At 41.8% G+C, this 23,412-nt stretch overlaps 1 protein-coding gene and 1 non-coding gene across 9 annotated transcripts in view; both read left to right on the forward strand.

The window, feature by feature from the left end:
- Nucleotides 1-23,412, forward strand: part of ZNF536 (zinc finger protein 536) — a 326,681-nt gene that overhangs the window by 297,472 nt on the left and 5,797 nt on the right. The gene's annotated exons all lie outside the window — the stretch shown is intronic.
- Nucleotides 21,537-21,621, forward strand: MIR1791 (microRNA 1791). The gene has a single exon (NR_035292.1). It is a non-coding gene; the product is annotated as a microRNA 1791 (primary transcript).

Here is a 23,412-nt window from a genome sequence, read left to right on the forward strand (position 1 = left end):
AGCCTTTGAGAATTAAACTTGTCTTTTCTCAATACACATTTTATGAGAATGCTTTAAATATGATTTTTAATATTTTGGAGGACTTTATTGCACGCAAAGTTCTTTTAACTGGAGTCTGTTCACCAAAGTTTCTTGCCAGACATGTGTAAATGTTTTCCATGGTTAATTCAATCGTGTGAAATACGTAAGAATTGTTCTCCGCAATATGAGACATTTGGTAGCAGTATTAAACCATTGTAACAAAGTCCTCATAAGAAAAGGAGTGAAATATCCCAAAGAGAAATTATAACGATGGATCTATTTTGCAAAGACAGCGGAACTGTGATAAACCCCTGCAACAAGGGAGGAACTACGCAAAAATGCCTCATTGACAGAGCTTCCCCGGGCTCAGGCTACCATTGGTTAGAAGAGTAATTTGTTATAGGGTGTGCTAAGGGGGCTTTCTGTCTCCAAATCATCAACTGTAAGTTTGGAAGAAGCTGGCAGGAAAGTTCATCACGTGGAGGGAGTGGACAAGGGTCCCTGTGCCCATAGACACTGCCATGATGCAGTGGCAGCTGGCTGGGCAGTGCACAGAGCCAGGCATGTGCTGCACTGCTCCCAGACCTACTGCTGGTAGCAGTTCTCAGTCCATGGTGGTACAAACTGTATGCAGCATGCTTAATTTTGGTGACCTTCCTTTGCCTAAAATCTGTGTGAGTGGGTGAGCTTCTCATGGTAATCTCAGGGTCTGAACAAACAAAGGTCACGTGCCCTCTGAACAGGGTAATTTAAAAATCAAGGCAGATTCATTTTTGTTCGCAATTTCAAGGATTTTTCCTATCTTTTCTTGTGTGAGTGTCTGCATGCATGTGCATGCGTGTATGCCAAGGCAACCTTCCGAGCTCTAAGGAAGATCAATGTAGAATAACCACATGTAGAATTGTCCCAAATGGTGACTGGTATTTTTCCTAGTGCTCAGTCCAGCTGGCAAATTTACCTGCCACAGAGATGACCAAATTAAAAACCACAGAAAGGCCAGATGATATGAATCAGAGTTTAAAAAGTACTGTTACAGCAGTGTGTGTGCTTATATGCATGTGTGTATATCTATCTGTTTATCCATCTACATTTTTCTGTGGGGAAGGTTGAGCAGGCAGTGGCTATTTGCTGTACTAACTTTCTTGCATTCAGATGTTAATGCATCTCATTGTTAATGGCTCATAAAAATACTATTTTTGCATTAAAATCATAGGTGGTTTTGTAAAGAAAAATAGCTGTGTGACCTACTGAACTATCGGGAATGAAGCAGAGATTCACCCACTTTATTCCATACCATTTACATCATGTTCAGGTCCCACCATTTCTCCACCCATCCTAACCAATTACCATCACCATTCTGTGGTTTTGTTTTAGTGTACACACACACAAACACACACACACACACACACATATATGACATCTGGTTCCAGTAGAGTTCATTCTTCTTTAACCTGGTTGGTTCTTACTGTAATACTCTTAACGAGACATATAGGAACCATAATAATGTGACATAAAGTATCATATAGCAATTTCACATATGCAGTTTAAATTATTGACTGTTCTCACCCAGTGTCAAATTACTTTGAGGTATACAACGGATATCTAGACATCCTTCTGCATTTCCCACCACATGCACCCAGGTCGCTGAGCAAAAGCAGTCCCACAACTGGGCTTGCCTTTGCCTGAGGCAGGAATAACCCAGACTGTCTCACCCAGTATGTTCTTTATGAGTACCAGCAGGACTTTATCCCCTTCTGTGATATACAGGAGGTTTGAGTGGGCAGGGCCAGCTCAGTTGGCAGATCCCTGAGTGTTGACTAACCAGGTGGCTTTTGCTAAATGTGTGTCCCAGTGTTTGAATGTCCCAGCACCCATTGCTCTCAATGCAGTATTTAACAGTCCATTGTACTGTTTGGTTTTTCCAGAGGCTGGTGCATGACAGGGGATGTGATAAACCTGCTCAATGCCATGCTCTTTAACTCAGGTGTTTATGAGGTTGTTTCAAAAATGGGTCCTGTTGTCTGACTCAGTTCTTTCTGGGGTGCCTAGGATAGTATTTTGGGAAGCAGCATGGGGGTCGGGTATGTTTCCAGCCACCCAGTGTTCTCTTCCACCACTGTAAGCACATGGCATTTGCCGTGGTGAATGGTTCATCAGATTGTTCAGTGGCACCCAAGCCAGCTGGAGCCGTCAGTCTGCTCTCTTCACCTACTCTTTCTGAACTGAGCGGATGTAGTGAGACCAATAAAGTTGAAGGCAAACATAGACATTACTTTTTATTATGGCTGATTGAAAATATGCAACTATAACAGGTTTTATGGAGCTTTTTTTTTTTTTTCTTTTGGATATAATGTTTGATATGATTAATTCCCTCTCTTATACGGTGCATCCCACAGACCTCTCAGAGGTATATCAAACATATCTAGAGAGGTGATTTTATTCCCCCAGCATGTCAGGATGTCTTGATCTGGCTTTCCCGATACAGCAATTTATTTTACCTCCCACTTTTTCTCCTCTTGGCTCAGTTTGTGGATCTGATGCTGGCTAGCGCTGTGCCAATAATGAAAACACTCCCAAAAGAAGGCAACTCTGGTCTCAGTCCTGGTGGTCTGCTTGTGGAAGCTGGCCATTAGCAGGGAACTAGAAGCAATAGGCACTAAACTATTGTTCTTGTGAGTCATCACAGAATACTTCTGCACTGCAATTTCTGTTTCCAATCAGGTTTTTAGATGGATATTTGGAGACAGAGTTTTCTACCAAAAAGTAAAAGATTTCCTAGGGAAAGGAACTGTCCCCTTTCTTTTTGCACTTCACACGAAGCAGTCCCCAGTTGCACAGCACAGAGCACGTCTCATTGACTAATACGCAAGCCCAGATAAAATAGCATTTTGTATTTTCAAGGAAAGATTTCTGCTGTGAAAAGAGTGTGTGTTTGAGGTTTATGGGTGTTAAGGCTGCCAAAGGAAGAAGTTGTCTTGTAGAGAGCCCTGGAAAATGTATTAAAACTAAATATTAATTCTTAATGCAACTATGCATCCTGTGTTCAATCAAGAGCAGACTGAGTGTGATAGTATTGGAAACCAAAGTGCAATCTGTTCACTTGCCAAAAAAAGCAGGTAAACCATCAGCAGAATTGTAATCATCAACTGCTCAGAAATCTGTGTAATGTTTTTTACAGGAGCAAAAGCTGTTTTTAAGATGTAGCTTCCCTAAGAGGAAAAAAACGGGTTACTCGAGGCAGATGAAGGAAATGTAGGTGAAGTTTACTGTTTTTGAATACTCTCTTTTGCCACATAGCTGACCTATGGGTAGGAATCTTGAGATCCGTGGAAATGTGGGTGGCAGTGGAGCGTAGGCACAGAAACACATCTACTTCTGAGGCAGCCAGCAGCAGGGTGATCCCAGTGCTTGCCAGCCTGCCCCTTTTGGCACGCGGTGGGTGTTGGCCACTGGCCCAGCGAGCCCACAGCACTCATAGGCACTGAGTCCCTGACTGCAGAGAGCCAGTGTTGTGGGAGCTGCCCGAGCAGCCGGAGGGCTTCAGCATCGCAGTGAATAATTGATCCGCTGCCTCCAGCCCATCCTCCCCGGGTGCCACAGAGGAATCCTGGCTTCTGGCTCAGCAGAGCACATCGCGAGGAAATAGACTGCATGAAGAGAATAATAATGTATGCACTCACCTAACAGTTTTGGAAACAATCTCTAATTAATTCTCATAATGCTCCTAAAAGATATGCTTCCAACACTACTAAATGGTACAGTGAGGCATGAGGCTCTTAACAGATATCCACCGTGTCCCTGGGTGCATCAGGAGAAAGTTTGTAGAACTGAAATTATTATTACAAGCAAAGAACAGTACTGTCGACCAACTTCCCAAATGCCTCTTTGTATCTATTTAGTGTAAGGCACAATTCATAATCACTTTCAAAAGCTTAAATACACAGGCAGGAATTTCATGCGTGTTATCGTATATCAGGCTCCATATGCTTGACGTGTGTATATGAAGTGCTGAGGGCAAGCACTCTTTTTAAGTATGAGGTGGTATCTGGGCCTTTAGCACTTGGGAAACAAAGAAATATGTTACTAGGCAAAGCATTTTAATAAACAGACCAAAGAGAAGGCTTCAATTAAGTGTGGATTTATTAAGTTTTGGAAGATGAACTTTCAGAAAGCTGGACGTAAGGCAGTCTTGTGACCTAAATAATTACCAGACCTCTTTCTGCCTAGGGAAAATTATGAAATAGATCCCCTCAGACTCATAAAGAACTAATGGTGGAAAACATAATAATGTCAATCAATATATATCTGTGAAAACAAATCTTGTCAAATGTACTGTGATTTTTTTGATGAGATTTCAAGTTGGTTTGGTAAAAGTAGCAAGGTTGGGATAGCAGACTTCTCTATAGTTTTCCTCTCTGCAGCATGACATTTTGATTACTACAAGCATACCAATCCCAAGTTAATGAACAATTCCAAATTAATATTAGGAAATTAATATTAGGAAATTAATATATGGTGCATATTGAATGAATTATTTTTTTTTTTCCATCTAGTAGGGAGGTCTGTCATGGGAAATGTGGGCTCGGAGCTCTGCTGAACTCTGCCATTTCAAGCTTCACTCCCAACTGGCACCATCTCCTTGTGCAGCCCCAGAAATGCCAGTCACTTCTGTGCTCTGCGTTCCTGGTTTGTACAGCAGCGATGCTGCACGAAACCCCTCTCCAAAAAGGTTTTGAAACTTACTGACAAAAACACTATACATCATTACAAAAGGGGTGTTTAATGGTAGAGTCCTGACAGCCTTGATCCTACGGTTTTTTGTTTCTTTTCTAAATGAGCTGCTGCCGCCGCTGGTTTGGGAATCCTGGCTACCTGTTAGTGAGCAGGTTGGCAGCAGGGCAATTACCCCCTTTCCTCTGCATCGATTTGTGACTCCATACATTGGGCAAGATGGAATAGAACAAATTCAGTTACAGACAAATGCGACCTCACAAGTCTCACTTAAGGACTATGTGTTTTGGTGCTGAGGAGCTGCACCACTTAAAACAACGTAGTGCTTGTACGGAATGTGCACCTGAAGAGCTTGAAGTGTAAATGTGTTCAGAGAAGAGCTATGAGAATGCTCATCTTTACCAGAGGGGCCTTGCGTGAGAAGATCTCAGGGTTCACCTTCATTTTATTTTTCCCACTGGGTTCAGTTCAACAAGAAATTGGAGCATGAACTTCAAGTTGAACTGCTGTGAGAGCGGAGACTTCTCCTGCCAACAGCACCTGGGAGTGGGGACCGAGGCAGGTCCTCATTGTGGCTTATTCTGCTTGAAGACGGGGCACTTTTAGGGAAGTTACGCCCCACTCCAGCCTCAGCTTCTAGGCTCCGCACACAGGTTAATTAACGCTGGAAGTCCTCTGGGCTGCTTTGGTTGGGTGGTCAGGAGTGATTTCAAGGGTGCGTTCTGCTTCACAACGCAGGACACCTCCTGCCCAGGGAGGTGGTGGAGTCACCGTCCCTGGAGGCGTTCAAGAAGTGTGTAGATGTGGTACTGAGGGGCGTGATGAGTGGGCAGTGTTGGTGGCAGCTGGATGGTTGGGCTAGGTGATCTTAGAGGTCTTTCCCAGCCTTGGCGATTCTATGAATTAGTGGTTTGATTATTATTGTTCTTCCTGCTTAACTCCAACCCTGTCTTTTCCCACATTTGTTCATTTTCTGTCCTTTTAATTGTTCTTTTTACAACAAAGTTTATCCTTTGTGGGACAGAAGGGGAGTTCCATGTTTAATTTAGGGACAGGTTTTGCTGAGAATTGCTGCAGCCAGGATTTGATCTTGCATCAGTCTCAGGACCACAAAGGATCTTTAGAACTACAGACAGCTTAGAGACGCTTCCCGCTCTCTGCTGAAGTTTAACCAGGCCTCAGTGAGGACCGGGAGGTGCTCTGGGGTCAACACAGGCCCTTCTGGCGCGCCCCGCTCTGTTCCCGCCCGATCCGTGAGGGGCGGTCCGCAGGCGGCACAGCCAGGCCTGCCTGCCGCGCTGCCGGGAGCGGTGGGCCCGCGCTGCGCCGCCCGGGCCTCGCGGTGTCGCTGCAGACCGCCCCGCGCAGCTCTACGGCGGCCGTGCGCCGCGCTGCTCTGCGGGCCGGAGGCAGCGCCGAGTGGGCTTCCAGCGCTGGGCCCGGCTAAATGATTAGCCCCGGGTTCGTGGTTTATGGTGTGCTCAGCGCTCTGTTCGTAGTCGTGCTTCATTTTTCGTTTTTCCTTTGCCCTCTTCTCGTTTTGAAGATCGTTCCTGCTTCGTTTTATTAATTATTAATACGGCTTTCAGGCGTTAGTATAATTTGCCTCCATTTAAAAGTTATGGGGGTAATAAAAAGGCAAACTTCAGTGTATGTGTGCTGAGTGACAGCCGCTATGCTGCCGTGATCCGGCCCGCAGTAGAGCGGACCATTCTTCACTCTCTGCTAATAACTAAATCTTCTGCTACGAAACTAATTAAACTACTTTCTAAAGAGTTCCCAACTTCCACTTTAAAGCTTCATTCTTGCGGTGCTTATTCAACCCAAATTCCAATACTTGTGCTTTCCAGAATTGTATTCAAGGGAAAACAGTGGAATCAAACCTATTTCAGTGACACCACGCAAGTCACTTGCTTTTCCTTTCTATTCTTCTTGTCCTACTGCGGAACTGTGTGCAGTTTATCCTGGTTGCCATTTCTTATACAGAAGTTATATCAGCTGATACAAGAAATATTTGTTTCTTTGAATTCGATATAAATAATATCTTTTTCCAGAGAATTTATGCAAGCAGAGAAGGGCAGAAAAAGTGTAATTGTGTATCTCATTTACCCAAAGAGTATGATTGTATGTGCAAATTAAACAATTGCATGCACGTGCTAAATTAGATATTTGTATGTGCAATTACTTAATTTGCATGTACGGATTAAGTTAGCCCAATTAATCACTGTGATGGTCCTGTTTTACACAGTTGTGAGTCTACCAGCATTACAGCTGTATCCCCACAAATGCTGAAATAACCTTACGGGGGAGTTGGGTCCAACCTGTGCACAAGTCAAACACATACATTTGCTAAATAAAAACAACAAAAAACAAACAGTCTCCCCCTCCCGTCCCCCAAACCCCCCAGAACTGAAATACTCAAAGTGAATTTCACAATGTGTTGATTGTTACTTCTTTTGAGGGTATTTTATTTAGGAAAACCAGCTATAGCTATGTATTTGATCTGTTAGGACAGCTGCATTGGAACAATAGTTCTCACATCTGGAACTTTTGTTTGGGCTAATTAGGATAGTGACCAACCTGCCTTAAGTCACAGAAATATGATGTGGGCAAATTAAGGACATTTGTTTGTGATTAGGGTTCCTAAATGAAAATCTGTGAAATGCTTCTTAGTGTACTTATAATCCTGTACCAACAAGGCTTCTCGTGCACAGTGTGCCTGTGCAATGAATGTTGCATTTATCAGTACAGTAGCACCCAAATCCGACTCATTCTGTGTTGCTTTCAGATTTGGTCTAGCTTGTGTATTCTTCTAGGGTGGAAGCCATCAAATTAAAAAGCAGCTTCATAAAAGGGACCGTATGTCACACAGTATATTTTCACTTTGGGGGCATGCTGTTTGTCAGCCAAATGGTGCCCCATGTAGCCCCATGGACATATGTCCTTGCGTATCCCTGCCTTCCCCTGACAGTGGGATTGCCAACAGGAGTGGCTCTCACCCTTTGTGCCTTTTAAGCCCATGTAGTCCAATGCACGCTCAGGGCTGTCAGGCAGCAATTACCTATCTAAGCCTTTGCAAGTTTCTTTAGGCTAATTCTGGCTATTGCGTGGGTTTAATTTTTTTGTTTGTCTGATTGCTTTTCGTGCCTGTTGTTTTATTTAGCATATGTGGCTAAAATCTAGAGATCCTCCACCATACCCATCCCCAGAACCAAGAGGTACCTGCTGAACTTTAGTTCTTATCGCTGTAGACCATTTGGCCAACAGGACCTGCTGCGACCAGGGGCTTTTTGCTTCCACCACGTGTAACATGATTTCCTTGTGACGAGCACACACTGCCTTTTTATTTGGTTTCTTTTTGCAGATAGACCTGTGGCTCTGGAGCCAGAGAAAGTTTGTGCATGGAGCCAGGTGGAGCCTTCTGTGTTGGTATTCCCGATGCGTGACCTAGGGTCAGGTTTCCTGCCTGGCACTCTGTGCTCACGTGTTCACAAGGAGGCTAGTGATGTAGATTACTTTGTTCCTGTTCCAGGTTAGAGAACTGTGCAGCCAGTGGGCCCCTGTGCCATTCCCCACCATGCCCAGGACTGCTGCCACCCCAAAGCACGTGGCAGATCATTGCTGCCCTGTGAGCACATGAAAAAAAAACGCAGCAAAATTGCAGAACGTATGTGACCTGTACAGTTCATGCAGTTTTTCTTTAAAACAAAGAAGCAGAGCTGGTTTTGACCTGGTTTTGTTCGTTCTCTTTTTTCCCTATGGGTAAGGAATGTGGTGCTATGTTGCGTGACTTGGCCTCTCCAAGAGGACAAGGGGGGAAAGTGACAGGAAGGGAAAGTTGCAGTTAAAGCATGAAGAAGCAATATTTCTTCCAAAATATGATTTCTAATATGTCAACATTTAAATGTGAATTGTTCTGATCAAATATTTACTGCTATCGGGAGCCGTGTAGAACATTAATCTTAATTTGTTTTTCTTTTTCTCAAAAGCAATGACTCCGACATAGCTAGGAGATCTGTGTCTTTAAAAATAAATAATGTAGCAGAACGACATATTCTTTGGTATAGAAATGCTAGCCTGTGGCATCTTCTGCAACTACAAAGCAGTCTCAAGCGAACTTTCCTCCCTTTTTATTAATAATTCCCTAAATCAAGGAGGAATCTTTAAGAGTTCCCCTTCATTTTCCTCTTGCACTCCTCTCAGCTCTGCCTCTTGCTCACGCTGGCTCATTTCCCACCGTGTCTCATGTATGGGGATAAATCTGTGCGTGCAATTTTGGGAGGATGGGCCGTAGCCTGCTAATTCTACGTGCAAACACAAAGTGAGTTTTCTCTCTTCTATTCCATTTTTTTTTTTGTTAGCCTAGTTTTTTTTTTTTTTTCTTTTTCCTGAAGGTGGCAGTGAAAGAAAAAAAATAACACCCTTTGAAGATTTAGGAATTTTATTACAAAACAGATGGACAAGTACTGTATTTTATCCATTTCCCCTTGTGCCCATGAGCGCTGACAATGAAAACTACAGCTCCTATAAAGTGCTGATCAAATTGTGAAAAGGTGGCCTTTCCCAGCAGCCTGGCACAATCTAGCATTATCCCGGCTTATAAATAAACGGATGGGCTGAGCCACTTGGTTTTTTTTCTCTTAGTCCTTACCAAGATAATTGAGGATCATAATGGTGGGAAAGGACTGCAGTCATCATTCGCTGCCTGTCAGGTATCAGTACTCATCTTCGTGTCATCTGTCACCATTGAACCACTCTGTCATCTTTCCCCAGCCTTCAGCGCCGCTCCTTCTCATCGTGTTCATTATCTCCGGCTCAGACCAAGCCCCCTCCCCCAGCTCCTGTAAATGCATCTTTGTGCGACTCTCAGTCTTCTGATTATGAATCGATGATCATGTGGTGTAAGAGAGATAGATGGCTTTTAGTTCCATCTTGTCTTCTCTAATTGTAAAATATTAGTTACATTAGACTGTGTCTTTTGATTAATGGAACTTATTTGGAGTGGCCTCTCCCAGCCCTCCCCCTTCCAAAGTCCTCCACTGACTTTTGAGAATTGAGTGATTTCACTTAAAGCAGACAAATAGGCCCTTCAGCAAGGAGATAGCTCGGCTCTAATATTGTGGGCAAAGCGAGCTCACAGAGACAGAGTTGTGTGTGTGTGTTTTTGAAGAAAGGCTTCAACTCTGGCTAGACAAACACAGACCATTTATTACAGTACAGTAATGCTGTTTTGCAAATCCAGCAATTCTTATAAAGCTGCAAAACAGGACATAAGGCTGAATGCCTTTTGAATTAAATTAATCTTAGATAGGAATTAGGAGCATCCTCACATTCAGTTTGGATGAAACAGGTCAATCCAGAACTTTGATGTATTAATGCTAGCGTAAAGTGTTATCTTAATACTCTCCTTTATACTTACAGGACATATCATCAGCCAAATGTCTCTTCCTTGTACATCTGACACTGTGAGACATTCGTCCTTTAATACAGAATTTATCTTATTTGGCACTATTTACCTAAACATGGTCGGTTGATAAAGTCCTTGCTGTACAAATGGAAAGGCAGTTGACTAAATCCCTTATTATAAATAATCACTGTCTATCTTTCAGTGTAAATTCAAGGACATGTTCACTTTCAAGCTATCAGTTCAATTAGAAAAGGTCTATTCACTGTCGATGTCTATATCTCATGGAAATAGGAGAGCACAGTTAATAAACAAATCAAACTATTTTAAAAAATAGCACTGTGGATTATGGAGTGACGGTGGCACTGTCAGGACACATGCTATATAAAAATATATGCAAACAGTTTAATCTAAATTTTTTTTTGTTACCTTCAGGATTTAAATCTGACCTTTGTGTCTTTTATTTTTTTTCTCCCCCAGTACTCAAATCTGTAATATTATTGCAGAATATACTGCCTGTAACATACCTTCTGTGTATAAAAATTTGAAGGATAAGTTTGTGTTTGTATAAAATGCCAGCTAAGTCCTAGGCAGTTTATGTCTTTGTGTTAAAGAAAGGGGAGCTGGTGCGGGGCTGTGCAGGGCTGGGGGCTCCCAGTGAGATAGGGGCTCGGTCTCCTTGCCTGCCTGCAGTGCCGAGGCTGTGCCATGGGCACCTACCTGCTGCTGAAGGGCTCTTGCTGCAGTAGGCACATGATGGTAGAGAAATCTTTTCTTTCCTTCTTGAGGAAAGTAACTTTCTAGCCTTTACAGTTATGGGAAATAGTTGAGAGTAGGAATCCAGGAAGCTGGAAAAAGTCCAGATAGAAACCCAGAATAACTTATTTTGCACTTATATATATACATATATATATATATATATATATATATAATCTTATTATATTAATCACTTCTTATGGAATTTAAATGAGATTCTTCATTAGCCTTAGCCTTGATTCCCAAATACTCTGTACAGGGGAGGGCTCTGTGCGAGGCTGAGCCCTGAGCTCCCACATCTCTGTGTGTTTCCAGTCCTGTGTTCATCTGAGATCAGGATTTGGCTCCGGATGAATATTTCTGTGCAGTATTTACCACCCTTGGAGGAGTGATTATATTTAATGGCAGAATTTCAGTTGACTTCTCAATATGTATTGAGTTGACCTTTAAGTTAAACCACAGATTAATTTTTTTTTTAGTTGTCGGTTTAAGTGCATTTATAGCCCTCTTTGTTCTGATCAGCGTAACAGTAGATAAAGTTACCTGGGTCAGATTATTTGTTGAAATCAGAGGAATTGCATGGCTTCTTGAGAAGGCAAATATTTTGCCCCCCTCTAACCACTGTATACATTAGTTTTGTTGGAAAATGATTTTGGTTTATAAACAGAGACACCCATGTGGGTATCAGTTTGCTTGAAAGCCCAGAGCCTGACATTGATTTCATGTAAGCAAGCCTTCTCTGGAAGACGATGGAAGCCAACAAAGCTTGCTTGAGATGGAGTGGCTCCCTCGGAGACAGCAGTGTTTGGCAGCGCTGCTGCCGTGGCAGGAACGTTCTACTATTTTTGCTACCCGTGTGCATGACGTGCTGTGCTGGACTGTAGTTCTGCAGAGATAGAGAAGGATGATTTTAATGCTAAATCATCAAAAACAAACAAACAAACAAACAAAAAACCAACAACCATAAACCTCAGTAATGCTTGGTCTTCAGTATGCTAAGCAAGGCGGTTTTGGTTGTTGATTTTGCTTTCTTTTTTTTCCTGTAACGTATGGGCTATGTTACATATTGATCCCATGATCTTTGCTGCACGCCATCACTTGTGCTGAGGTGCTTAGGTGAGAGATGCAGCTACCCCTCACTCCAGATCTGAGCCCCACCTGTGCTGGACACGCACAGATCTGTTTGTTGGTCTCCAAGCAATGTGTGGACAAGCAGCTGGGCTCAGGGGTGCCCATAGTAATATTAAAATTACCACCCACCCCATTAGGTGGGTTTAGGTGATGAAGCTTGTGGCATCCTCAGAGCCCTCTGTCCTCCCACACCAGAAATCAATACTGAATAAATATAAGGAAAGTGGGGTTCAAAATGAAACAATGCGACGTGCCCGCTTTTGTCCCCAAACCAATCTTCAAGTCTTTTTTTATGAACCTTTGTAAGTAAGAGTTAGATGATGAGGCCTTGCTTCAGAGGCAGCTTATGCTCGGGCACCGTGTGAGCCTGTGTGCATTCCCACACGCGTCTGCGGGATGACTTACAGGCTTTATATTATGCATAACCTTCAGCAATTTGCTGAATCAGGGCCTAAATACTGAAATATTCTTTAATAGTGCTGGCTCCACAATGAAACTCTAGAAGGCACATTTCCCTCTCAGTGTCTCTCCATAAGACTCATCAATGATAATGGAGTTACATTAGGCACATCTAAAGTTAATTATACAGTTACCTCCCTCTTGGCCCCTGTTTGTCAAAGAGAATAGGATAAAAAAATCCTTTGTCTTCTAACCTCTGTTTTTAAATTTTTGTTTGGATTTCGATCTGCCATCTAGATGACAGTGTAAAGGGCACGCTAAGAAGACCTTTGGTAGGTGGGCCTGGGTATTTGTAAGCTATGAACCAGCCTGGGAAACACTGTGTTAAGAAAACCTGCAGAAAAGTATCTCCAGAAGTAAAAGGAACGTTTAAGGCAGTTTGTTGATAAACGGTAGCAAAGCTTTTCCTTTGTAGAACAAAGTGGATGGCGTTAAGGGGTGCTGATTTATATCAGGGGGCTGAAGGTATGCTTCGACTGGAAAAATAAAAGCTAGTAACTCACCAAAAAGTCGGGAATTTATAATGTAGGGACAAGATGAGTGAAGTAGTAAATCTAGAAATTCTGTAATTCACTGCAGGTTCAAAAGCAAAATGTAGGGTTTTTTTGTTTTTAACATGCTTTCACAGTTAAATATGGAGAACCAAAATCCTCTATCACAGGTGCAGGTATCTGAATGTCTTACTTTCGGTTTATCTGCACAGTACAGAGGGATGCCAGGTTTCTGTGGGGATCCAGTAGCTTTGACATACTCCAGTTTACAGTACCTGAAGTGTGCTCAGCTGCTAATGCATTTTGCATGCAAGATCACTGTGCTTCAGTGTGACAGCTAAGAAAAATGTCATTTTTATTTTTAATTGGAACAGGATACAATTTTGCCCCCTCCCCCCCCCCCACCCTCGCAAAAACAAAAACAAACAAACAAACAAAAAGAATAGAAGAATAAAATCTGATTCTTTGTTAAAGATTTGTTTTACAAGAGTCCAGTCACAAACCATCTAGTACTTAATAAAGTCAAATTCCTTCCCACATGTTCCTGTGTGCCCCCGTGGAAGCCAGTGGGAGCTGCACATGAATACCGAGTGCAGGGTTTTGCCCTTAGGACTGAATTTCCTCACTGACTATTCCTTTAGACTGTCTTTTGGTTAACAGTCTGTTTGCAGCAGGCTAGGGCCAGAGAGGTGGTGTACACCCCACTGTTCAAGTCTGCAGGAAAATATTCTATGGAGAGCTACTTAATAAAAATCAACTTGCTCCAATAGTCATTGAGAAATACCTCAACTGTTAGCAATCAATCGAGGGCTGAGTTTGAAAAAAAATAAAAAAACACAAAAGGACATCAAAGAGGTTCTCATTCCCAGTCTATTGCTCTATTTAAGGGTCCTATAATTCGGTGAGGTTGTGTGCTAAATAATTTGTAAGCCTTCAGAACATCCAGGTTATTGTTTGTGGACAGATGGTGCATCACATTTTATTGCTTATTCCTTCTGTGGTTTCTCATATGCAGGACTGATGTGCACTCTGAAGTCTTTGTTTCCTTGCTAAAATCTCTAATCTAAAACAGGCAATCAAGCACACAGACAGTGCTTCAGAAAGCATAATCATAGTTTTAAAGGGGGAAAAAAAGCATTTCGACTGCAGTTAGGAAGCAGATGCGTTCACTGAAAATGCAAAAGGTTATCAGAAGAATTAAAATAGGAAAATAGATAAAGAATTCGGACGCCTTGAGGAGAGCCTGTGCTTGCTTTGGGAGTAGGTGTGCCTTTTCCTGGAGTACCTGCTTTGTATCTCTCGGCGGAGCTGGCGCAGAGAGAGCCTTTGGAGCCCGGCTTTTGCTTTCACCTTGCCCCCCAGGACTGGCAGCCTTTGTCTCCCACAGGCAAGTAGCAGCCGTGTTGTGATCTTGGAACCGCGGCTGCCCCGAAGAGTTAAATCATGTTGATATACAGGAAGGAAATGGAATAGACTAACTCTGCTCTTTTCTTCCTACGGATTTTTCTTTTTATTCTGAAGATAGAATTACTGTTTGTAAGCATCTGAAAGTCATTAGTGGCTCTGCAGTCTGTCAGGTGCCGACGCAAAAAACTGCTGAAACTGAACGGGTTCCTGTGCAGAGTGCTGGGAATTTGTCATGTGCTGATGAGCAGTTATAATAATATATGAGCAAATCACAAGCATTCTGCAAATTAATCAAATTTTTTTTCCCTTCTCCCTTGTCTCTGGGAGAGTGGCTTTGCCGGCAGACGTAGGTGAAGCAGTTTTACTCACAGATGGTAGCTCTGGCATCAGATGGAATTTATATAACAGTAATTCTGATTTCCTGCCAAAGTAGCACTGAAAACACCAGGGAGATTGTACAAGACAAGTCATGTGGTTTTGCTGAGGTTGTTGTGGGAAGTTTAAGGGGGGAAATCTCAAATTTTCCTCTTTGCATTTATTGTTTTAGCCTGAAGGGCCAGAAATCGTACGCCATTCTGCCATAGGCGAAATCCAACACATCTTTTTTTATGAATTGCGCTGAAAGAGTGCTTCACAGCTGTTGAAACTGCTGGCAGGGGGAGAAACACATGCCTCCTTACCCTTTCTGTTCCCTTACAAGGATTAAAGGAGGGAGGGTTCACGAGGTTGTATGCTACATGCGGGGGCAGCAGGGCTTCCCCCTGCAGGAAGCGGCACCATGTTCGCTCGCCTCACGCTGCCCCACAGGGCCGCTCCGAAGGGACTCACCAGGCCGCGCGCTCGTGGGTGGGCAAAGGCTCTTCCCCCTCATTAAAACTGGGTATTTTTTTCAAAGCAGCAAGCCTGGCCTTGTTAGTTGTGCCCGTACAGGCATTCCCATTTGATCAGTGGAAGGAAGAAGGGCGAGCACGTGGCGTACTTGCTCTACCACCAGCACGACTATGGCGGTGGGTCTGGTGCAGACCTTGATGAGAGCAGCACGGAGGTGTGAGCATAGCAGGCTCGTAAAGAGGGTGAGAGAGCAGAATCAGGCCTCGTGGCTTCTGAATGAGACTGCCGTTTTAAAAGCAAAAGCAGCCTTCCTGGAAAAATATTATCGTGTTTTTCTAATGGCAGTGTATTGAGTAATGCACGGGGCATCGCGAGACTGCTGTGACACTAAAAGGAAAAAATAGAGGAGAGCAGAATGGGAGAACTTTCAGGGGCTGTTTTTAATAAAGAGGTGAATTCTTTCTGCAGTAGGAAAAATGATAAAAAGATGGCGTATCAGCTACATTATGCAACAAAGTAATGCTGCTGTGTTTTTATAATGTAAGGCACTGCCCATTTGTTTTGGTTTACGTGACTGCAGTGAAATAAGTGGATTAGACTGAAACTTTAGCATGCTTCATTGCAGCTGGTTGCAGACATCTGTCATTCCTCAGCTATACATTCTGGATCATGCCAAGAAGAAAAAGCAAAGTCTGACACCTTTCATTTTAGAGAGCCTTTTATAGAAAAGAAAAGGAGAAGGGAAGAAAGCATTTCCTTTGTGACTTAATAAAAAAGACACTTTTTCTATGACAACATCAACAGTACTTTCCAGAGGAAGAGGTCCCGAAAAGTTAATGCTCGATTTACTCTTTGCAGACTTTTAATTTTTACTGTTGCAGCTCCTGATTCATTGAATGGGTAATGATAAAAAATAAATATTCTCTGTGTAAGTGCACATGTGTGCAGTGCAGGCTGGTAGGGCCACTGCAGTGCACCGCAGTGATTCGGGGTGCCACAGTCGTGCTGCAGGCCTTGCTTGCAAAACTCCATAAGCAGGTCACAGGAGTGTTTTATGGAATGATTAGTGGGGTTGTGAGCTACTCCTGGATAATTTGCAGTATTAGCTATTAGTAAGCTGGATATTTATTTACTTAGTGTTTTGTTTTTCCTCAGTCTCTTTACTAACATGTCACTGTAGATAGAGAATCATGAGTTACATGACAAGCTATAATGTGACAAAATACCACCTAAATTACCCCAGTTACATAACAAAGCAACAGCTGCAATTAAAGGAGAACATGCTTATCCTACTTGGCATTATACATGCAGAAAGCAATTATTCTAGCTTTGGGTCCCAGTTCAGCAAACCTTACACCATGTACCTCTCAATCTCCCTAAATTTAAGTGACTGGTGGAAGGTTCCTGATTGTCACCTTGCTGCATGCATGGGGGCAGCTGTTCATGTGGGGCAGGCTGCTCAGAGCCTGATGCAAGCCAGCTGAGGTCATGACATGTGGGCAGGAAAAACTGAGAAAGCTAAGTCTGGGATTTTTTAAAACCCCATTCCCCCAAATATAATAAATAAGCCCAAGACAGTTGCCCAAAGTAAAAAAAGCAAATGCTATTGCCTTTATGAATTGGTAGGCAAAATAAAAGCTATTTGGTAGCAAAATATAGTCATTGACAAAACCTTGCCTATTAACACCTCTGAACTGCCTGATATTTTACCAAAATCTTAGTGCCACCAGTACAGCTTTTATTCTGGGAAATCGCAGCTACATTAAATTAAAAAAAGAGCTTCATTCTGGAAGTCTTAAATGCTTCCTGAAATAATAAATATTTACTGAGACAATTAAAAAATATGACAGAACATTAGACAGAAAACTTGTGAATGGCCTAGTAGGAAAACCGAAATATTTCCCTCAAGGGGGTTAAAATGTGAACGCACTGTTATTTATGTGATTAAGACAAGCAGAGGAGTGAATAGGCATAGCAATTAACTGAAATATGTAAGTAAAAACAAAGGTGGGACTCTGAAGATGTAATTTTCATAAGCAGAAGAAGTTGGGGTTTCTTAATACTAAAGACTATCCTGCCACTTGCCTTCAAAACACATTAACTTGACTGTAGCCTTCCTGGGTCCAGCAGGCATGAAGGAAGAAGGTTGTCTGGAGATGTGCCCAGCACTCCATCCCAGTGTGGAGCAGCCCCAGGGCAGGGATGCAGGGATGGAGAAGCCTTGCCTCTGGGCTTTGGAAAAATAAGAGCTGCTATGAGAATGAGGCACAGCTGCAGGTTAATACTTGTTTGTTTGGCCAAATAGTGTGAGTTTAGGGTTTGGAAGGGGGTTGCAAGTGAAGATTTCATGAATTCTTGTAACTCTTGCCATTGTAAATTCAATCAGAGGTGTCCTACTCTTTACGACTGGCACTGAGTGCCCTTGATAAGAACTCTGTCCTCCACTTATGTGTATAAACTAAAGTAAATAAATATGAAAAATTAAATGTAATTAAATTTACCAAAGCGTGGGACAATGATAGTCTGACATTTCGAGCTCAATCAATGACAGCATTCCCACTAACCTCGTTTGGGGTGCACTGAGGCACTGGGCTCGTAACTCATGTTGTCATGTCCAAAACCAAGCCGGTGCTGCTGGGCATGGGCACTGCATTGTGTGGCCACTGCTTAAAATGTACGAGTCTTTAGAGAACAAAGTCTGAAGGTGTTTTTCAGGACAATTCTTGTTTTACAGGATACAATAATGTTTTGTATGTGTTGAAGAGAACCTTTCAGCTGGTGGTGCTCCTTTCCCCCCTCCTCCCTCCCCCAAGATCCCTTTACCTTCTTAATCAGAAGATCCTGTGTGAAGAGGTTACTCTGAAAAATAAAGTTTGTGCTGAGTGTCTGAAGCTGAATAATGCTGCTGTTTCGTCCTCTTTTCAAGAAATACAAGAAGTTTCTCTTCCCAAACATCACAACTCACCATTATATTATTGGAAACAAATGCTTTTGTGATAGTCTTTATTTAGTGTACTGCAAAGGGACAGCAAGTTCCTCAGTCTACATCCAAACAGCAATAATTTCCACACCGTATATATAACGGAGGTAACGACTGTTTAATTACTGTTGTTTTCCATAATTTTGTGACTAAGTTTTTAATAAGTTAAAGGATGTATAAAGGAAAGCGTTAGCATTTTCTGCTTGTTTCTCTTTATTATGAATGCCCATTTAGTTGTGTTGTACTTATTTCCCTTTGGTTGTTTTGCATATCAAGTTTTGAGGGTTATTTTTCTCTACTTTGGTTTCAAAAGAGATACTGTGGGTGACAGTGGGTGCGAGCTTTTCAGTCATGAATTGAACTATTACTTTAAATGCAATCCTTGTTTTGGGGGGAATATGTAACATTAAGTTGATCTTTAAATAATGCATACTAAAGAAAGAGTTTAGCATCAACTTTTGCTTTTCCCTGACATTGTCAAATCATCAGTACGTTGAAACAGGAAAACTGAATTCTGTGCAATATACTAAATCAAGGACAGACTCCAGCTTTACATTTCAAGAAAGCCGCATGTGTATCTGAGGGTTTCATTTGTTCCAATGAATGGAGGGTGTTAGTTGTTGTTTTGTGGATGACTTTTTTATTTTTTTAATGTAAAACGCCCAGAAACAACTTCTCTTCTCTTCTCTTCTCTTCTCTTCTCTTCTCTTCTCTTCTCTTCTCTTCTCTTCTCTTCTCTTCTCTTCTCTTCTCTTCTCTTCTCTTCTCTTCTCTTCTCTTCTCTTCTCTTCTCTTCTCTTCTCTTCTCTCCTCTCCTCTCCTCTCCTCTCCTCTCCTCTCCTCTCCTCTCCTCTCCTCTCCTCTCCTCTCCTCTCCTCTCCTCTCCTCTCCTCTCCTCTCCTCTCCTCTCCTCTCCTCTCCTCTCCTCTCCTCTCCTCTCCTCTCCTCTCCTCTCCTCGTCCTCGTCCTCGTCCTCGTCCTCGTCCTCGTCTAAAACTCTGCCCCTGGAAGCATCTGCTCTGTATTCTCTAGGGGTAATTTAGGTAATGTGATTTCTGTGTGAAGTGTTTTAAGTAATACGGGGTGAGGCATAGTCTGGTGCCTCTTACAACAAGCAGTTCCTTCAGTTTCCTTTAGGACTATCTGTAGGATTGAGTCTGTGATTAATGAAAGAATGTGCTTGAATAGATGATGTTTAGAGGGTTGCTTTTTGTATCTCACAGCAAATACTCAACCCCAAAGCCTTAGCTTTGGTATGTGAAAATGTGCCCAGGCATACCTAAAATGCAGATATGTATGCTTTTTATTGTGTATATTTCTACAGTAAGTCATCAGAAAAAGCCTTAGACAAAGCTTTTAGCTTGTACAGCTATTCCTGGTCAACATAAGATAAAGAGTTTTTAAATTTTAATTTCCTTTCTTTTTCTTATCCAATAAACATATAAACTTTGCAGAATATTGTAATTTTTCCCAAAAGGCCAACTTGTTTTGTGCTGGACCTGTATGTGAATAAGCATATACTTTTGAATTGTTGTTTAAAAACTTTTATTACATATATGAACCTGATTGGACGTACTTAATTTGCCTGGTATTTTGGGAGTTTCATGAAATGCATATTTTGAGACCAATAAAATGGAATGGCTCAATCAGAGACATTATTGTCTATTGGACAAATATATTTATTCAGCATTTTCCCATCCATACTGTGATGCTCCAGATCAGAATGGTTGCTTTAGAGCCTTTCTGCTCTCATGGGTAATACAGACAGGGTTTGGAATGTTTGCCGTGGATAGTAAATGTATTTATGAAAATTTATATGTTAAAAAAAGGAAATCACACTAGCCAAGATTTAAATGAAAATAGTTCTCCCCTTGCTTGTTATTATGTTACGAGAGTGTTGCTTTAAAATGGCAGTGCTCACTGCCATGCCTGGGATCCAGTGTTTCTGGTCTGAGAAAGCCATGACTTCTGGCTGACCATCATTACTGGGGCTTTGGAGTGGCTGAGAAATGTGTGATTACACCAGCAGTGCTGAGGGATGGGGCATGTTGGTGCCATCCATCCTGGTCCTGGCTGAGAGTGCCCGGCCATAGCCTGAGGTGGTCCCTGTCGTGTGGGATTGGCACAGCAGCCCCTGGAGGGTCCAGACCTCTGGCGTCCAACATCTGAACTGCAGAGATCTGCCTCCAAGAAATTCAGACCTTTGAGGCTTTTCAGATATCTCTCAGTGATGGAGTCATTTATTTGCTTTAAAGAGCTAATGGCTGTTGTTTCCGATTTTCACCAAAAGGATATTCTTAAACTAAGCAAAGAAAACTGAAATGAGTTTGCTGTATTGCATCGCAGTAAATGTTATAGCCATTGGCCATCTATGGAAAACATTCTGTCAGATAATCACAGCCATTTTTGCATTTTAAGGGAACAAATGTCATATCTAAGAACCACATTTTTTTCAGAACTTAATTATAATTTATAGTACATTGCACAGCATTTGTTTTCTATTCATCATTTTATTGCTCTTCTGCTTTTTCCCCTAAATTTATGCATTGAATTGTGTGTCGGTGAGTCTGTATGTGCGTATCTGTGTGTATATACGTACACATACGCAATATAATAAAAAGTGGTGTAGTGGGGACAACAGACGGCTTGTGTGTGATGTATTATTGGCATTTTTCTTTCAAATTACCGTTTTCTTGCTGCTTTGGGAGAAAGCCATGATTTTGCTGTGATTAGTACACTTTTAACAATCTGGAATAAATTCCTGATCTTATTCATATGACTAGTCCAATGCCCATTTTTACGTTTTAGTGCAACCCCCTACATATGTGCCTGTAATACCACAAAAATAAGATGTTTCTTTGCAGAAATTTTTATAGAATTTGGATGCTGATCAAATATTTTTAGAAGTGGAGAATTAATGCAGCTTGACCATGTAAATGATTTTTTTAATGAGAAAGACTTTAGCATTCATCACTCTTCCTCTCTCCGTTGTTTGTGTATTCCTTTGTGTTAATCTTAACGGACCCACATCAAAGTTAATAAATTAGTAACTATCAGCAGTCTGGATTATAGTAAGTAACCCAATGACACTACGTTGACATTGAGTTTTTATGTTTTTCAATACTACTGTTCGAGTTTTAAGATAAAATAAAGTAAAATAGTTTTGGCAAACATTTCAATCCTTAACAACTCAGTTATGGGTAGTAGCTTTATTTAAATCCCAGGCTCCTGCTTTAAATATATTCTCCTTTAAGTTGTCATTAAAAAAGCCAGACTTTGAGATCCGTGGCTTTCCGAAAAGCTGCATTTTCTGACTCCATTCGGTTGAAGCACCATGTTGGGCTGCATCAGTCATGCCATGTTATGAAACCTAACGCGATGTGACTGATGCAGGCTGACGTGATGTGTCACAAAGCAACATATCAGATCACAAACTTGAAAGAAAGAAAACAAACTTTTTTTTTTTTTTTCCTCAAAGCCTAAATTAACAAAGCAGCATATTTTTTTAAAAAGGCGGACTACTTTCAGACATTAAGGGATTTTTCTACATAATCATCCCACAAAGGGTTCTCTGTTCTGACCAGAAGGCATGTTCCATTCTGGCTCCTGGTTCTCTCCAGGTACAGGTAAAATGAGGGGCAGCCCAAGCTGCCTCAGCACTGCTGTCCATGCTGGACCTTACCCAGGCAGGTCTGGACCACTTCAAAGAACCGGCTTCAGCAGGAGCTGGAGTTAATCAACCCTCTTGGGGCAATCCGTACCACCTTAAAATATTACTGTTCTTTGAGTCCAGCCACTGCTGTTGTCAGCTTAACTATTTTGTTGTTATTATTTTCTGTGGCTCAGTTTCCTTAGAATTTGAGCATCAGTCCAGAGGATTTACTAAGTCTCTTTACACGCTCGGGTCACGTACTTCATAGCATGTTACTCCACAACAGGATTATTTCAGCTGCAAACAACACATTGTCCTCTATCTTCACTTTTTTATCTGTGAAAGATGGACCGTAATTCGCTCCTGTTGTTGGCCTGCCTTTTGTCTAATTATCCTTACTACAAATGCAATGCATTACGCATTATCTCCTGAAATATCGGGAAGCTTTCTTTTGTTTTGTTTTGTTTTGTTTTGTTTTTGGAGGGCTTTCATATAATTTTATTGGAAGATATGTAGTGGGTAAAATATATACGAACCATTGCTTGCTAAGAAAGAACCTACCGAACACTGATAGATAAAACGTTATAAATTTATTGCCAACTTATCTGGAAAGGGTTATTTTAAGAGCCTTCTGCCCACAACAAGTTTTTGAGCTATAATTAATGGATGGGCTACCTAAGAGAAATGGGTATTTTCCTTTACCCCTTAGTTACAAGCAAATTGCAGATATTGTTATCTTTGCAAGTGAAAATAATCTCTAGTTTTTGTACTACTTCTGCTGTAAACAATGTACCGCTTGCTTTCCTATGACCCTCACTCTGTATACATATTTATATATTATTCATATCGGATTAAAAATGAATGTGCTCTTTACCACAGTTGTACTGCATAGTGACAATACAAATTAACTTATTGTGTACTTACTTTTCACAAGGCAGGGATGTGAAATTTTGATGGCCTGAAAAAGTAAGTTGTGGGGGAGGTGATGCAGAACTGAATCCTTCTAGGTGTGTTTTATATTGTCTGATTTATTAAAGTTCAATGAATTAATAGATGACATTCTCCACACAGAACTGCACAGGCTTGAGTTTGGTTTGGAGGTGGGCAGAGTTTGCTTTTACTCTGGCACATAAGAGGTTGTTAGCTCCATCAAACACTTGTGGATTCTTTGTTTAAAATTTGTGGGGGATAGTTAGGAATGTGTTGGCCTTTTAATGGTAGCTACTTATGGCCAAAGCACTAAGAGCTGCTTGGTGAGATCTCATGCTGTTGGCGAGCACTACTCATTCTAGCTGGAAAAGTCCAAATTTTTCCATGCTATATGGTGCCTGAGGTATTTTATAGTGTGAGCACTGTGCACGCTGTACCAATGGCATTGTGTGTGCACTCCCTGCATGCTGCTGATCGGAGCAGTGATTGAGGACATATGTCTTCTTTGGTACACCCAGCATATAAGATGGTCCAAATGCCAGAATATCTTTTGCTTTTTGCAAAACATCTACATCAGTAGGAATTAAGTAAATAAGACTTGAGTGCAAGTTTTACCATT

The sequence above is a fragment of the Gallus gallus genome, chromosome 11 (assembly GCF_016699485.2).
Source record: "Gallus gallus isolate bGalGal1 chromosome 11, bGalGal1.mat.broiler.GRCg7b, whole genome shotgun sequence".
NCBI lineage: Eukaryota > Metazoa > Chordata > Aves > Galliformes > Phasianidae > Gallus > Gallus gallus.